Genomic DNA, 15,041 nt, shown 5'->3' with positions numbered 1-15,041 from the left:
AGACACCTTCTTCAAGCAGTGGTACAGGAAGAAGTCTGCATCCTTCAAGAAAAACATGATTTTCATGCAGCACAATGCTCCATCACACGTGTCCAAGTACTCCACAGCGTGGCTGGCAAGAAAGGGTATAAAAGAAGAAAAGCTAATGACATGGCCTCCTTGTTCACCTGATCTGAACCCCATTGAGAACCTGTGGTCCATCATCAAATGTGAGATTTACAAGGAGGGAAAACAGTACACCTCTCTGAACAGTGTCTGGGAGGCTGTGGTTGCTGCTGCATGCAATGTTGATGGTGAACATATCAAAACACTGACAGAATCCATGGATGGCAGGCTTTTGAGTGTCCTTGCAAAGAAAGGTGGCTATATTGGTCACTGATTTGTTTTTGTTTTGTTTTTGAATGTCACAAATGTATATTTGTGAATGTTGAGATGTTATATTGGTTTCACTGGTAAAAAAAAATAATTGAAATGGGTATACTGTATATTTGATTTTTGTTAAGTCCCCTAATAATTATGCACAGTAATAGTCACCTGCACACACAGATATCCCCCTAAAATAGCTAAAACTAAAAACAAACTAAAAACTACTTCCAAAAATAGTCAGCTTTGATATTAATGAGTTTTTTGGGTTCATTGAGAACATGGTTGTTGTTCAATAATAAAATTAATCCTCAAAAATACTAATTTGCCTAATAATTCTGCACTCCCTGTATAGCAGTACAGAATTAGTATATATTTTACAGACAAATACATTTAAAAACCTAATAAAATTCACTTTTTATTAAATTGCAATATAATAATATACATATTATTAAAAAAAAAAAAAATACAATGTAAAGAACATCATACCTTTTTGTCAGTTCTTCATTGTCACTAGGCTGATGTGAAATGAAATATGCAGGAATGCTCAGTAACGCTATGCCGTTCTGAAATGGTAGAGGAAAGAGAACTGTTACTAAACAAATTATCTAATGTAATATGAGTGAATACATATAAAGGTCTTTATTAAAATGGCAAAGAATATACTGCAAAGGGCAATAATCTATAACGACTAATTCGAAAATATATTTTATCTTTAACATTTTTAACTCTTGAACTGCTACCTTTGGCTGGTAGCTGTAAGTATTTAACATGTATTTATTACAGATATTTATATAGCACACCATAGCAAGATAGAAAGGCACAGGCCTGGCATATATCCTTGTTAAAACATAGCTTTTATTAGCACAACCAGTAAAATTGCGACAAGGGAAGCTTACATGTTTTGGCAAACAGCTTTAATCATGTTATGATTGAAGTTGTTTGCCGAAACATGTAAGCTTTTTTTGCTGCAGTTTTACCGGTTGTGCTGATAAAAGAAAATCTCTGCAGAAAATCTCTGCAAAGTAACAACAATAAAAACTTGACAAACATTCTATTCCTTACCAACTCCATCTAAAACTACCAAAAAATGTGGCTACTCATACACTTTAATATTGTGTAATAAATGCATAAAACTTACACACTCTTTCAAATTCTAAACACATTTTAAAAAGTATCTACTAAGAATGCTTTAGAGACTGCCATCGCTGACCATTTCTTCTGGAAATACACTTCTCCTGGCTGTAATGATGATCCTCTTGTTTTAAAACTGTGTCACTAATTTGGAACAGGTATACAGCAAAATCTTCTGAATCTGCTCAGACCTTTCTGTTCAGTCAGGTTAAGTGATTTAAAAAAAATAGTGAGGCCAGAGGATTCATTTTGATAATAACATTTTTGAAAGGAAGTCAACAATGGCAGCTCCAACGTTTTACTTATGGCAGGTTTACTTTAAGGTAGATAAAGCAGGAATATACTCAGCTCCAGTTGCCATGATATCTGAATACCGCATTCACCATCTGTTTAGAAACATGTAAGCCTAAAATAGCATTCTAAATTAATTCTGAATAATTTTATGGATAAAATCTAAACTACTGAGTATGGAAACACAGTCTACACAAACTTTTCATTTTAAATATAGCATATAATTATTATGCTTACAAAAACACCTTTCAATACACAAGAATACCCCTCATAGAAAAGAAAGATGAATCCCAATAAAGCAACAGAACTTTAATTTTATGTATAACTAGAGGCTTGCATAACGGGTAGCAAATACCTTATTTTTTTTCCCCATTATATTACAATAGGGCTGCATCCCTAGTTCTTTTACAAATTTTTTTTTCTCCTGACTCAACATTTGCTCACTGTACATAACTATAACTGTACATATTCTGTTGCTTTGCATTTATTTCCTTTTTAAAAGCCACCTGTGCCCCCTGTGTGGTATATTGAGTCCATAGAGCAGTGCAAACTAATTTTGATCATTCTGCAAGAAATACTTTAGAATCAGTTACAGTAAAACCTTGGATTGAGAGGCTTGGTTTGAGAGCGTTTTGTAAGACAAGCTAAATTTTTTTATAAAGTTTGATAAAATAAGCAATGTCTTGATACACAAGTAGTGTCATGCCAGGTGACTCTGAGTGTAGCAATATGGTTACATTTAATGAAGGTAAAACATTTAGCAACTCACATGGTTGATGATTAAAACAGGTACATCTAAGTTTGCAGGCAACTGAGGTAAAGCTGTCCACATACATCGTCCTCCACACCGCCATCAATGTCATCACTTCCACGCTGCGCTCCATGAGTGCTTCAAGCCTCGTTTCAGATCGCTCTGCTGCAGGGTAGTCTTCTCAGTCACCACTGCAGACTGATGGCGGTGAGAGCCAGCGGTGCGTAGGCCGGTCTATGTGGACAGCTTTACCCCGGATGCCTGCATACTTAGATGTTCCTTTTTCTAATCATCAACCATGTGAGTTGCTAAATGTTGAACCTTCATTAAATGTAACCATATTGCTACACTTAGATGCGCCTCTCTTCTATTTTATACTCTGTAGTTCCTGCTGGATTTTGCTTCTAATCCTCTTGCGGAGGCTGCCATTTGTGGATGGACATTTTATGGTTTCACAACCTATCACATTGCTATGATCTTTTTATATGACTATAACCTGAAGGACATATGAATAAATGGTTGTGGAACGAATCATCTGAGTTTCCATTATTTCTTATGGGGAAATTTGCTTTGATATAAGAGTGCTTTGGATTACAAGCATGTTTCCGGAACAAATTATGCTCATAATCCAAGGTATTACTGTATATGTAAAACTATTGTATACTATATCAAATGATCCAATATAATGTTCATACTTTTGTCTTAACTTATATGTGCGGTCTAAGCCAGCCAAGACCTGGCTCTGTCATGCTATAGAGTCATGTTTCTTCCCATGCCAGCTAGTATATGTTTTATGCTGTAAGTATAGCCAAGGACTTTACTCCAGTTGCAGTTACCTAGAAAAGTTTTAGAGCGAGCTTTCAAGATGGAATCTGTTAGGACTAGATCAGCTTCAACTATATACTATAATGAGCAGAGATTATTTAGGGGGGCATCAATAAACTTGATGCCCTTTATTTCCTATCTAAAGTCCCAATTTATCCTATCAAACCTCAAGAAAGTAAATGTATGTGTTGTGCTTAGGTACAAATATAACAATTTCTACCAATCGTTTTTTCCAACCCTATAAATGTGTAATAAACTTGCAACATAACTGCTGCCCCTTTAAAAACAATTAGGTAAATAGTTAAGTAAGGTGCTGTTATGGAAAAAACATACGTTCTTAATATAAATAAATAAACATGAAGAAAAAAATGAGTGAACCTGAACCTGAACAAAAAAACATAAAACCAACAAAGTGTCAGTGAAATAAAATTGAATATCACAGTCCACTGCAAATAAAGTAATGATAGTCTGTGTTTCACATCAATCTCTGTGACCACAACCAGTGTAGAAAATTGGACGTGCTTCTCTTCCCATAAATCAAGTGCTCCACCACGTGAAATACATAAATACTGCGCTCACCAGAGTCCCCAGGTCCCAGGGACCACTAACACTTTAAATGGATATAAGCAACAAAACCTCCAGAATTTCTTCCACAGCAACTGCTAGAACGGCAACTCAACTCGAATACCCTTTACTGTACACCTCTGTACTCAGTCTCGGTCTCACCGCTCGCACCGGTCCCCCGGCCCACTTGCGTTCCACAGAGGTGCAGGAAGTAACGTCAATGGTTCTCCCCAGCCTCCAGACAGCAACCAGATCTCAATACATTTCGTCTATAGAGGCATCATCAGGGTTACAAAACATCTGTCAGATCACACAAAGATTCCTTTTTTCAACAGCACTTGTAACAGTGCTTAAAAAAACAAAACTGTATACAGTGTGATCCATGGTGCTGACACACATTTGTTTGTCAAACATTAAAAAAACGCAGAATCCAAACTCAATTTAAGTCAACAGGAGTCAAATTTGAACTCCTTTGAGCCTAAGGGTAAAACAAATCTTAATGCCTAAGCTCAATTTTGCAACTTTGATATGTGTACATCATCACAACTACTTTGTGCACCCAGGGGGATTATACCTTGTTTTTATTTTCAGGATAAATTGGGCTTTCATTTGGTGATAAATGGTAATGGATATCTCCTGATTTTTTTTTATTATCAAAGGAAAACTGGCTCAAAATAATTTAAAAAAATATATTTTTTAAAAATGTAACTGTGTATTTCTTGCTAGTACCATAACCTACCACCAAAAAACAACCCAAAATAAATTCTCCTGCTCCTGGCGATCGCAGCGATACTAGACACATGTATGTTAGTTGTTGTTTGTACCCATAGTACAGCCCAGAAACAATAGTACGCATTTTGCTTTTGTAATTCTACCTAAAACACATTGACACTAACTGATACTGATACTAATTAAAAAAAAAATCCTTTCCAAAAAATACTGACCTGACCTTTGACCTTCAAATTTGACCCAGACCTTGACCATTTACAGAGACAGAAAACACAGGGGCAAGCTTCACTGTGACTGATCACTGTGATAGCCAATCAGAGGCTGTCTCAGCAATCAGGTTACCTGGAATCTGACATTCTGAGCCCCGATTGTTAGAACAGGGCCCGAGGTGCTCGGTGAGACCTGGTCTCTTGCTGGGAGCATGCATTGCGGAGCTCCCAGCACAAAGGGAGATACGCAAATATGCGGCCCCATGTTATAAAGCCCAGTCCAGTGGGACATATTTGTGTTATGCCGGTGCCAAGGGGTTAAAAATCAGTTCCAGCCATTTTCTAGGCTAACAGGCATGGGGTTTACTTTTACCAGGGCAACATGTGTAGTGTATATATATCTTTATTCCATTTGCCAGGGAGCAGGAATTTCAATAATGCTTAAATTGAATCATTAAAAATGCAACATTTCTTTAAATACCATGCCTGGGGGATGCCCTTAATCTGCCTGTGGCATCAGTATGATGTATACAAACTACTACAGCAGAACTGACGCTTACAAGGAAAATAAAATGCTGTTTAAATTGCCAGTAAATGACAACTTTAACTTTTGTTTTTGTACGCATATGGCCGGGGATTCCCTTTATCTATACCAGATCCTAGATAAGGGTCTGGTATAGATATTAGTTTGGGATCCCACGCAATAAAAAAAAGAAATAGCATGGGGTTTCCCCCATAAATTCATGGCAAGCTCTTCAGGTCTGCTGTAAATTATAAGGCGGACCACATGCAAATAACAAAAAGTGAAAAAAAAAAAACCACATGGAGTTCCCCCCTGAATTCCACACTAGACGCCACACAAAAAAAAAACATGGGGTTCCTTCAAAATCCACACTCTTACTAATCCAAGCATGCAGCCTGAGAGACCAGGAAAGGAGGAGACGAGTGTGCATCCCACCTCCTGCACCATACAAGGCCACATGACCTCTCCATGTTGAGAAGACAAGTGCTGCTTCCCTAAAACCCTAGCCTGGTGGTTGAGTGGGTCTGCGGGTGGGGCCTTATCAGAATCTGCAAGCCCCATTTAAAATTAAGGGGACACCTAGATACCACTCTAATGTGAATTAGTAAAGGGTAAGTAGTACCCCTACTCATTTTCATGTACTGTAGCACTCCCCTATGTAGGTGCTACAGAGAGAGATAGAGAGTATTGCTTTCGATCCTTTCTGCTTACAGAAGGATTACCAGGTAAATCTATATTGTTTACTGCCTACCAGAGAGCAGGATCTGCTAGTGAGGTCTGCTCAATGTGCTCAGGTGAAACTCAGTTTGTCTGAAGTGTTTCACACTGGTCCAGTTGGGAGGCATATTGGACAGTGGGAGGAAACCTGACAAATGGGCACACAGACATTTAGTACAGCCCTGGTGATTGGCAGAGAAAAGTGCCTTTTGCATGCTGAGATACTGAATAAATGTCAGGATCATACTCATGGTCTTTTAGCTGGAAAATGAGGTCCCGAGGGGGGGCGGCTGCCTCCTTCTCTGTACAAGTTGCCATGCGGCCTCAGGTGGTCAACCTGAGGGCCTAAAGAGCTAGAGAGGAACTGAACCCAGAGCGTCCTGTAAAGCTGACTGGAAGGGAGACACTTGAAGGATCTGATTCTGCGTACAGTGAGTACAGATCTGTGTCAAGGGGCTTGACCTGAGGGGGGTCATCCCTGCAGCTAGAGGAGTCAGTGAACGGGTGTCAGTAAAGGGGATGATAGAGAGTATCCTGAAGATAATGTAGTTCACCAAGTCTATTGCTGGAGAAAGAGCAATGAGACTTAACCCTTTACATACACGTGGCGGTATGGTCAAGCAGTGTGACTGCTACCACAAGCAACCTGGTGAGGCCAAGTGAGAGTTGTCCTTATCAACTGTATAAAGTTCCAGTTGCAGTATCCCACTATTCCCTTCTCCCATCCAAGTTCCACAATAAATACAAAAAACCAACCCCCTGCACTGTTTGTTGTGTAATGAGCCATTGGGAGTAAGGATGAATGTGTGAACTGTACCCTAAGTGACTGTCTGCTGGTAATCAGAGGATGCCCAACAAGTCATCATACAGCAAGCCCTATGGGGACAGTGCTACATACAAAAAAAATATAAACAGTAAGACACACACCTATGGTTTTTGACAATTACAAAAAAATATCACCAAAAAAAGTCCCACAAAGTACGTCTATCATCAATCAAGTTGTCCAGTTATATGGATCCCACACCAGTCATGAAGCCTGACGTCAGCTTACCTGCCATAAGAAAAAGAGAAAAAGCAGCCTGTCGACACAATTTTACCCCGATGACTGGTAAGTATAAAAAGAGTATGCTGAAATAAAAGATCAGTAGTCTGATTGATAGAGGTGCCCAAAGTTAAATGTTTAACAATGGGTTAGAGTTGTCCACTTTAGTGAACATCAACATTTCAATTTACTTCAAAAATATTTCACTAAATACAGCAGGTTTTGGGGCTATAACTTGCCACATCCTCAGTTCACGAGTGATAACATTAATGTTATATGTTTAGAGGTGATGTCAGAGTTGTCCGCTTTAGTTAAAATCAACCTTCTTTATTCCACCAAAGAAAATGCATTTCATTGCTATGACTTGCCTCAGTTCAAAGGTGATAACTTTGATGCTGTGTGTGTGAAGAAATTATGTCATCAGGTCTAATTTGATCTCTGAAACCCCTCCGACTGCTCGCCCCAAATGCTACAATACTGCTACAAATAAAGGGTCTTACAGGTGGCGTCATTGACCACATTTGGACATGGCCATATTAGGTCAATGATGGTCAATGATGTCACAGGGATCCTGTCTCATCACAACTCTTACTTCTACACCATGACGCCCAACTCCAAGCAGCAAAAAACTTTTTGTTGGAGCCCCCCCACTGGAGTGGCCACTACTCACACAGCAAGAGCTATATGCTTGTCATGTCTAGAAGTGGAGGAATAAGCCATAGTACTTCCTCATTCCTTGCCTTAGCAGGCTTCCACCATGCTGTATGAACAGTTCCCCAAAACCTTTTCTCTTCACCACTCTGCCCAGCAGTCTCACATTATATGTGTGGACATTGAGGCTTGCCCCTATGCTGCAGCATCAGAGAGAAAAGCACTGGCTGCTCAGGGATGGATACCTACCTCTACCCTAGAAGAGAGTTACTATTATAGTTGCAATAACAGTAAGTTATAGTAAACAAGATCAAGCATGCTAGACAAGATAATATTTTTTGATTTTATAAAATGAATCTATTTAGATGAGTAGTCCTTTAAACTTTTTTTTAGAGTTTGTCAACTTATTGTTATTAAAAGAGCTACTGAGAATATTCTTAGGTTTGCGTATCTTGGGAAAAGTAACATTTTTACATTGTATTTACATTAAATGCAGATCCATTTACAAACTCCTCCTCCACTGTTACAAGCCATTGGGGTTGATTTACTAAAACTGGAGAGTGCAAAATCTCATGCAGCTGTGCATGGTAGCCAATCAGCTTCTAACTTCAGCTTGTTCAATTAAGCTTTGACAAGAAAAGCTGGAAGCTGATTGGTTTCTAGGCAGAGCTGCACCAGATTTTGCATCCTCCAGTTTTAGTAAATCAGTCCCATGGCGTACAAAATGCCAGTTATAATTGTCTATTAATGAGATAACTGACAGGAAAACTGTCTTGCCTATTAAAATCAAATCCCCAAAACAATGTTGAGCATAGCCACCAATCAGGTTATAGGTTTCATTTTTCCATTAAGTCAGGGAAACAAAGCTAAAAACCGATTGCTACTGGTTGCTAATATCAATATACAGTCTACAGTATATATTGTTTGAGATCTAATAAAACAGCCCCTTTTGTTTTAAAGCATAGAAAACAGTAAATTAGCTTTTTCTTAAAATACGTCATAAACAAAAAATACTGGGTCTAGGATATCCAAGGCAGTTCCCTATCAACACAAAGATTGTTTGGAAGGGAAATACTGATAAGGCGCTTGAACTGCATTACTGTTGGGCTCTACAGGTGAAAAATATCCAATAGTCGGCACCGAGATATACAAAGTACTTTTTTTTCTTCACACTATTTGGATTGAAATAGAAGAGAGAATTTAGGGTACTGCAAAGAGCTGCTCTTTATTGCATAAAGCAAGATATAGACCTTTTTTCCTATACACGGCAAATAAGTGTACTTGGACAGTAATTGATAGGATGGCCAAAAATATGATGGAGACAGCTGGTCAGGTTCACTTTAATACAACATTACCAGAAAATGGTTGTGCAATTACATGCAAAAAAAGTTCTGGATTTTATTACTTTAGGAATAAATAAAAAATGTGTCCAACGTATAAGTAAAGCTGTTGTAGCCCATGTGAATGTTATAGTGCTCTACAGCATTATAAAAGGCGTAGAATTGGTTCAGGCACTGCCAATCTTAATATATGAAATTGACCAGATTACCAATAAATGAATTAGTATACTGCATGGTTAGGATGGCCATACATGTTCAATTGTCCTGTACAATTTTCCTTTATATTTACCAAAAACCCTATAATATGAGGTCAAAATGAAACAACTTTCAATTGTATCCAATTTGGCAGGCCCTAAATCTGAAGGAAATTTGTATAAGAAAATTGAACATTTCTTTAGAACAAGTCCCATCACAGATAAGATAGAAGCAGCAGAATCAGGAGGTCTTATAATGATTTTTCAAGACATCACATATCCAGTAAATGTATATTATCATTAATTGGATTTAGCAAAGAAACAAATATACTGGCTTTTTTCTAAATTCTATAGAATTGTTTGGTGATGTAGCTGCGAATATAATTAAGATACAGAACAGGAAATAATAATATCCATTTTAATTAAGCACTGTTAATTGACATTGTGCTGTTCTAAACAGCCAGCATGCAGGGATTAGATGCCATGTGTGTGCTTATGTTGGGTATGTTTTTTCCAGATCGCTCTAGCTATGTGAATCATAAAAGAACTGCTTCTTCCCTGTTGCAGAGAACAGAGAATGGATTTCCTAAAATAATGCTGGAGATGTACGTCATTGTTGCCAGTGGCATCCTCTGTTCATCGAATACCACAAAACCTCCAGGATGTAAAAGACCGATAAGAGCCTCGGCAACAAGACTGGGATTTAATTGCATGACAGGGATGCTATTTTTAAACATGTCTGAAAAATATCGATCATGAAACATTCTGTTACTCAGTGCTAAAGGAATTAGTTTGTTGACATAATGTTTTAAAATGCATTTTCGAAATTCGATAATGAAGTGATATTTTTCCAACTGTTGCACTTTCTAAACGTCTCCTAAACATTCATTACACATGAGGGTGAATTTACCAAAGGCCAATAGAGTGTACACTTTGCAAATGCAGTTGCACTCATTTTCCCCAGAGCTTATAAATTGTGGTGATGATCTGCTGATTTCTATCATCCAATCATGTACAAGGAAAAATGTTTTTTTTACATTTTCCTTGCACCTGATTGGGAATTCTTTACAAGGTGAAGATTTATCACATTTACATCTACTAAGGAAATGAGTGCAACTGCATTTGCCGAGTGTACAGTTTATTTTCCATTAATAAATCAACACCAATGTTTTAGCTTTGTCAACTGAAACAGATTTCAAGTATGCATTAACCCAAACACTAAAATCTTAAAAAAGCTTGAATGTGTTAATTGTAGTTTCTAAAGATATTTTTGAATCTGAGCTTTCATCTCTGGTATGCCTACCATGAATGCCTTGTTTAGGCACCTCCTATTATCGGGTGACAACAGTTTTCCAAAAATGTACTCTAGTCCTGTCACCTTGTCACATGCGCCCTTGGTGGAGGCTACAATCAGCCTTGCTAACATATTGAGCAGGCAATGTCCATCATCAAGATGCTGGTTCAAAGCAATGATGCTCAGCTGACAAGAGAGCAAGTGCATGCGGGAAGGATGGGGCTGGAAAAGACTGAAGGAGATTAGTTACAAGCTGTGAAAAGTTTGAGAAAGGCAAACACGCTACTCGGCGCTGCCAGTGCAAAGCACTGGAGAAAAGTACAAAAAACAGCAACTTCATTAAAAGAAAAAGGGAATTTTAATCCTTTCCAAGGCATTATGGGAGAGATTTACTAAAACTGGCACACACACACAATCTGGTGCCACTGTGCATAATAACTAATCAGCTTTAAAGGCCCCTTTCACACCAATGGACCAAACAGATTCACCTGTGTTTTTTAGGCGGACCCGATCGGACTACCCATTGTTCTCTATAGGGTGGCAAGTGTCAGCGGACATGTGTCTAATGTATCTGATCCGGTGCGCTAAAAACAGACAGATGGGGATATGTTCGCCATCCTTCCAAAGGATTTGATCGGATGACAACTGCATGGAAACAGACATGCAGTCCATTTCCATCTGACCACCCCATGGAGAACAGCGGGCTGTGTCCGTGTCTGCTCTTCATAGCGGAGTAGACACGGACCTGTCATCTGCCTGACCAGCGCAGATCACTGGAGAGATTCCTCGCTGAGCAGGCAGATCCACATGGATGAATTCTGCCCTGTGTCAAAGGGACCTTACTTGTTCAATTAAGCTTTGGCAATAAAACCTGGAAGCAGATCAGTTACTATGCACAGCTGCACTATTATCTGTATGCGCTAGTTTTAGCAAATCTCCCCCTATCAGTCAAAAATGATAACATGCTAGGGAAACATGACTATAAAAAGTTAAAAATGTGTGAGACTTCAATTGGGCTTAAGGCTCAGTTCACATTGGTGTGATGCGGGAACCCTGCAAATCCACTGTGGGTTCCCATATCACACCCAACTCGCAAGCAATTTACACTGCTATATTTGAATCGCTGGGAGTGTCAATACAAAGTTAATGACACCCCCAGATCAGTTCACATATCGCAGTGCGAACTGTGCGATTTGATTCTGGTTCAGACCAAAAAAAGAGTCCTGCACAAGTTTGGTCTGAATGCAATGAAAATTCAGCCAGACAGATTTGCATCGCACAGACATCGCATGTGATTTGCACAGCAGTGCGGCGTCAATCACATGCAATGTCTGCCATCACTACTGTGTGAACTGACCCTTAAGGTGAGAACAGCACAAAATGAGTCAGCAAAAGCACGTTTCTTGTTTATTCCCAATAGTTCACAAAACTTTTACCCAGGATTCGCACACTTTTAGAATAGAATCCAATTAGAAAAATTTGTGAAAACTTTTATAAGACACAAATGTCGTTTTACTTTGCACTAAACTGAAGAAGTCATTGGACTGTCTAGAATTATTCTTTTACAGACTTGCTTTGGTTTTGTCATTCTCTTCCGCTAGTAACTGAAGTTCTTCTACATGTACAAAATCTACTAAATATATTGAAGTTTCTGCACAATAGCATCATTTACTATTTATTTAATATCCTACTCATTGACCAATCCAGAAATCCTGCTCTTTGCAAACTTATTATAATTGGGTTCCTGTAATTGGGACTTTCTATTGGTGCTTTCAATAGCAGCAGACAATCAAATCCCATGCTTTTTGGCTGCATGCCTTTGGGTGAGTACACCTCGTGTGATTCTTCTATTTTATTAAAATTCAAATATTTCAGTGGACTGCACAGGAGAATGTTGCCTATTCTTAGTACTACTTTATGTTTTTGTCATTGCCTGCATTTCCATCACACAGCGAAAGGAGGAGCTTACTGCCGTGCAAAGAAGATGTACCGCCAATGTTCTACATATTACCTCAATATAGGATATAAAAACCCAGTTCTAAATAGGCTGCTAGTATACAAAATGAGTAATAGGTCCCCTGAGAGTAAGAAAAAAAAGCCAAATTTAAAAAACTAGGTCACTTCAGAAGTTTAGAAATTTTAGAAAAAAGAAACATTTAGTTTTGTGCAAGCTGGGACTGTTCTTGCCGGTAATCCCCATGGATGAGTTTCCAGAGCTGGCACTGACTTATTGAGTTAACAAAGCATGCCAACGTCACTCATGCATCAGTAGTTTGTGCTAACTTTTGCACTCCGTGGAATGAAATTAGCTGAGAATGAGCACAGACCAGAAAATATAATACAATACAAACACATTTGATAAGAGAAACAATAAAAAAAGCGACTGTAAAGGTATTTACGTTAAAAACTATAAATATTGTCTATGAATGCACTAAAAATAATTATTTTTCTTATGTCAAATTTGAGTATTGCTTTTAGTATATTATTAAATCTATTATATTATTTGATCATTTAGTGACTGTATAAAATGTTAATTTATAGGTTTATTCATTAAATAACTGCTAAATTCTGCAATTATTATACTTCTACTCAGAGAAAATAAATAATTAAAGCATTTTTATTTTTTTTTCACACGTGAAATGTATTCTCATTTTTAATTCCTTTGTTTGTTAAATTTATATCATCCTATTTACACACGATTACATTTTCACCAAGAGTAAAGCATGACATACAAGGAAAGAAGATTGCTTGATTTTCTCCTGCAACAATATTGTGTTCTTCTTCCAGCAGGGAACACAAGAAGCCTTCCCTACTGGCAGAAAAAAATGATCACTGCTGGCAGCTATATCCTCTGGTGGTGATTGGGCAATTCAAACCCAACAGGCTGGTTGTACTGAGGTCCTTCGATGGATCAACTACAGTACAACCAGCCTGCCCATAGGCAGATTGAAATTCCTCCGTTTCCTGCTAAACCGGTCAAATTTTGATCTGTTTATAGCCAGCTTAACAATAGCAGTCAAAATACTGACTGGTGAATCTGGATACAAAGGTCAGAATAATATCTGACACAAATCTTGTCTGCAGTCTCCCCTATCAGTAGCTCTGGTAGTGTTCTATTACACTAAGGGACAGGTGTACACAAAGCATAAAAAAGGTTAGGTACAGGGCAGACATGTATTGATAGGCAAGGTTAGGACTCAGTAGAGAAATTTCCTGGGCTTCTGCTTCAGGGTAAAGCAATCACACAGGATGGAATCACAGATTTACTGTACAGGAAAGAGAAGTAATTTTAACTGGTAAAGAAGAATGCAAGTATTTTTAAAGCTGAACTCCATGCAAACAGCTAAATAAACAAATTAAATACATATACAAGATCTATTTTACCTGCCAAAAGATTTAAATTTGTGTCCATCAAGTCCTGAAATTTATACAGCTCTGTCACCCAACACGTCCCTCTCTGGCAGGACAGAAGATCTGATTTTTTTTCTAATGCAGTTACATAAAACTTACAGAACTTGCCCCTCCAGCCTCCGACTAATAAGCTTAATTCTCTGTTACTCATCTCTCTCCTCCTATCAGCTTTCTCCTTGTTAGCACATTAGAATTACAGCACAACCCTATGACTCTGAGTTCTGCTGTAGAGGCTGCAGTAGCCTTATACCATATTAAATTTAGTAATTTACACTGCTTGCATTGGAAAAAAAAACATAACACTGCGTTTTTAACAATATAGAAGAACAATGATTGAAAAAAAATGTTTTCCTACCTAGAGTTCCGTTTAATGAAAAAAAAAAAAAAACCCTAAGCAACACAGGAAATAAATCAGCAGACTGACAAATGTTACAGCAGGTATGTTAAAGTTGGACAATTAATTACATTTACAGTAACTTAAAGTGATACTAAGCACACACTGTTTAATTTACATTATCTCTTCTCTTTCTGTACGTGGATGATGGGCACTGTAATTATTTTAACAAAAAAGAATATGTAAGTATCATTTTTTTAATCGATATACAGCAGTCTCATGAATGCCAGGAACCGTAAACCAGGCAGAGACAGAAAATGCAGTTAAAACCACACTTTTAATGAAATAGAAAAAAATAACTGTTTAGGAATGTAGTCAAAAACAGAAGCCAGGGTTTGGATGCCAGAACAGGTAATTAGATGAGCCGGGATCAGGAAGGAAGGAGTCAGCTAAGTGGGGAGCAAAATCAGGAACTGGTATCGTAAGAGATGTCAGCCAGGCCAAGTCATTCAGAGGAACACAAGCAGGAACTTACTGGAGGCAAGGGCAAGGAGACAATGAGCTAAGCTGCTTAAATAGCCAAAAGGGGCTTGCTGAAGGCTGGACTAATGAGGCAGGGTAATGGTAACCAGGTGAGTCACTTTGGAAAAAAAATGCGTGGCTGGTAAT

At 38.2% G+C, this 15,041-nt stretch overlaps 1 protein-coding gene across 4 annotated transcripts in view; it reads right to left on the bottom strand.

Annotated features, from left to right (window-relative positions):
- The window catches only part of DLGAP1 (DLG associated protein 1), an 876,465-nt gene that overhangs the window by 577,117 nt on the left and 284,307 nt on the right, over positions 1-15,041 (bottom strand). For all 4 annotated transcript variants that reach the window (XM_082258776.1, XM_082258777.1, XM_082258774.1 and 1 more), the window contains one exon: positions 853-929. The gene's annotated coding sequence lies outside the window, so the exon portion shown is untranslated. The remainder of the gene's footprint in view (positions 1-852; positions 930-15,041) is intronic.

The sequence above is a fragment of the Pelophylax lessonae genome (genome assembly GCF_965119305.1).
Source record: "Pelophylax lessonae genome assembly, chromosome: 5".
Taxonomy (NCBI): Eukaryota; Metazoa; Chordata; class Amphibia; order Anura; family Ranidae; genus Pelophylax; species Pelophylax lessonae.
This window is presented reverse-complemented; position numbering and strand designations above follow the sequence as displayed.